The following is a 3,493-nucleotide window of genomic DNA, read 5'->3' on the forward strand; positions in this document are numbered from 1 at the left end:
ATATTAACTCAACGAAATAGAATATTGCTGACAAGTACGGAGATAAAGACAAGTTGCAGAACCCTAAAAAGCTTTAGACAGAGATAAGGGTTGCCCCAGTGGGAGCTTAGAATGCAGTTTGTGTCTGCCTTCACACGTAGACATTAATCCATGGATTTAAATTGTTTTGGGGAATTGTTGGGTTATCATAGGCCAAGTATATCTAACAAGTACATATCTAACAGAATTTTTCAATTATAAATGTAATTTACCTGTAGGTATTCTGTTAGTAAGTTCTTCACTCACAAGTTGTGTAAAGTAAACAACTTACTAACAGAATGCTATGATTTAACTTCACATGCTCATAATAATTTCAACTCAAAATTAATCCAAAACTCTATATGTATTAACTGTACAGCGGTACAGACTTCAATGCCACAATAGTTATCAGATAACACTGATGGTTTCAATGTTAGGACACTGCTAGTCAGTGATCCTTGTTTTCCAAATGGGGATAAAACCCTAGCTGTATAATAATATATCTTTATTTCTATAAGTACATGTATATGGTATACAGGCCTAGCTGACCTTTATGACATACTACTATATAGAAAGCCGCTTGTTATGCTGAGCATTTCGGGCAAATTAGGTCAGTTTTGTCCCAGGATGCGACCCACACCAGTCGACTAACACCCAAGTACCCATTTTACTGATGGGTGAACATAGGTAACCGATGTAAAGAAACACGCCCAATGTTTGTACCCTCGCCGGGAATCGAACCCGGACACTCACCGCGTGAAGCGAGAGCTTTAGCCACCAGGCAACGGGGTAGGGTAGGCCAGCTGGTGCTTCATCGCTGAGCCAGTCATTGTCTGGCTTTGATCGTGTCAGAAGACATTTGTCCTGTTTCCTGATGAACAAAACACCACCACGATTATCCAGAATAGAATCACTCCCCTGAACGACGCTGCCTGGACTTTCTACTCATTTCTCCTCTTCAAAGGGGGCTCCTTGTTGTGGTGAAGAGGCTCTTGGTCTGAGGAGTCAGACCTGTCGGTCTCCTTCCTCAGACCGAACCTAATTACCCCCCAATCCCCCCCTCCTTATCCCATCCTCCCCTTTTTCCTCTCCTCCTCCTCCTCCCCACCCCTCCCTTTTGCCCTTCCTCTTTTTGGCCTTTGGGATTTCTCCCACAGGCGCGCTAGTTCCTAGGTAGGGGAAAGGATACCGGGGTCCATCTCATTCCGTTGAGGTTCTTGGCGGTGGCATAGTTTGCTGTGGAATCTGGATCGCCTGGGGATGTCCCGATCCCTCTCCGGTATCCCGGAGTAGCTTTGGGTGTCTTTCGGGCGACGGGTGTATCTCTGGAAGCCACCTTTCAGATTCCGGGGGTGGTGGCCGAAGGAGGTATGCTTTGTGGCGGATATCCGGCCGCCCTCTCTTTTGTCCACCGAGGTAGCTCGGCAGATGTGAGGTTGCTATCCCGGATTGCTGGTTTACTGGCATGAAGGGTAGGGTATGGCACGGGTTCCATGCTGCACCTGCGCTACTAGCGGTGCTGAGGTCCTCTTGGGTGCAGAGGGAGATTTCCGGCACTTTCATTCCTCCTGGGAACTATTCCTATCCACTCCCCCCTTTTTTTATTCTTTTTTTATTTTTATTTTTTTTCCTTTCTTTTTTTTTCTTAAAAACAAAAAGCAAATGAGTAACCTAACCATGGAGAACCCAATCCATGAACCCACTACCCCCGGACCCCTTCTTGATACCGCACCCCATTCTGACCCTGCCTTGTTTTTAGACCACTCTTCAGACACTCCTGATGCCCCTGTACCTCTTGCTGGTGCTGTTTCCTCACCTGCTTCAGGTACCGGGGCTTCGACTGACTCCTTCGATTTGTTTGACCTCCGCTCTCCTTTGACTATGCTTCCAGCCTCTCCCTCTACGGTACGGCAATTTTTGAATCGCCAGCCCATTTCACGCCAGACCAACTCCGGTCCTACTCCTAAACGCCAACGTCAATCTCCTGATGATGCTCCTTCGTTACCTTCCCATTCTACTCGGAAAAGACCGACACGTCATGCACTCCCTCTCCACGCTCAGTTCCGGACCACACAATGGACTAAATTCTTTACTTTAAGACCGACTTCTTCTTCTGCCTACCTTTCTGACCATAGTATTGGCAAAGCACTCCTGCGTCATGTTGGTAGAGACATTTCATTTCATGCTCTCAAGAGCAGTACTCGCATCGTCATTGTCCAGAATGCTACCCAAGCTCTTGATCTTTCTCTCCTTTCGAATATCGATACTACTCCTATCACTATTGAAAAACATCTTTCTCTCAATTCTTGTAGTGGTACTGTCATTCTGCCCCATACCACAGTCCAACAGAATTTCCAGTCATGTGGCAATGACATTCTTGAACAGCTGGAACTCCAGGATCTCCCAATCCTCAAAGTAGACACTTATGTCCTTCCTGCCCGGGGGCGGAGACGTTACCCTTGCAATGTGGCTCGTTTAACTTTTGACAGCCGAGAACTCCCGTCCTCTGTATATGTCGCGGGACATCGGTTACAAGTTCGAAAGGTGATACCTACACTGCAACAGTGTAGAAATTGCTGGCGATTTGGTCACCCAGCGAAATATTGCAGATCTATAGCCGAATGCCCAGTCTGTGGTGCCGACGACCATTCTAATACATCTTGCAGTCAACCTCCATCTTGCCTTAATTGTAATGAAGCTCACCCTTCGTACTCCTGCCATTGCCAGGTCTACTTAAATGAACGTGAAATCCGTTGCCTCAAAGAGGCAGAAGGTCTCCCTTATGATATGGCAGTTACTCATCTCCCCCTCCAAGGGAGACTACCCCGTGTTTCTTATTCTCGTGTTTCAAAACATCCCCCCACTTCTGGGGTCCCATCTTCTGCAGCCTCCTCTGTTGTTACCCCTCCCATAGCCACTCTGGCATTTAATCCTTTTGCTGTCCTTGGCTCTGACATCCCGACTACAACTCAGTCTGTTTTCACATCTTCACGTCCTTCCTCACAAGCCCCAGTATCGACAAGACCTCGTACGACACCTTATACCAATCGCCCCTCTACTTCTCAGAAGTCCAAAAAATCCACATTGCTCAAATCTTCTTTGCCCCTTCCTTCCCTTCTTCCACCTCCACACTTTACCTTTCCAGTCTCTGTACCTAGTTCTTCCCCTCTCTCTGGCTCTATTACAAGTGTGGAGATTCACCCTCCTCCTCGTACTATGCCTTCCACCCCCATCCCCTCCCAAGTTTCTCCCTCTTCTGCCACCTCCCAGGTTTCTGCCTCTTCTGTTCTCCCCCACACTTCATCTCCAGTCCCTTACACTCTTTCGTCCCCCTCTACTTTGGTACAGTCCATTACTGTCCCAATCTTTACTCACCCTCCCCCTTCTACCTCCAATATGGTCTCCCATACATCTTTGAATTCAGAAACACTCGAAGCCATTTCAGAATATATTGCAGAGACTAAACCTTCAATGG

Source organism: Cherax quadricarinatus, chromosome 17 (genome assembly GCF_038502225.1).
Source record: "Cherax quadricarinatus isolate ZL_2023a chromosome 17, ASM3850222v1, whole genome shotgun sequence".
In the NCBI taxonomy this organism is placed as follows: Eukaryota; Metazoa; Arthropoda; class Malacostraca; order Decapoda; family Parastacidae; genus Cherax; species Cherax quadricarinatus.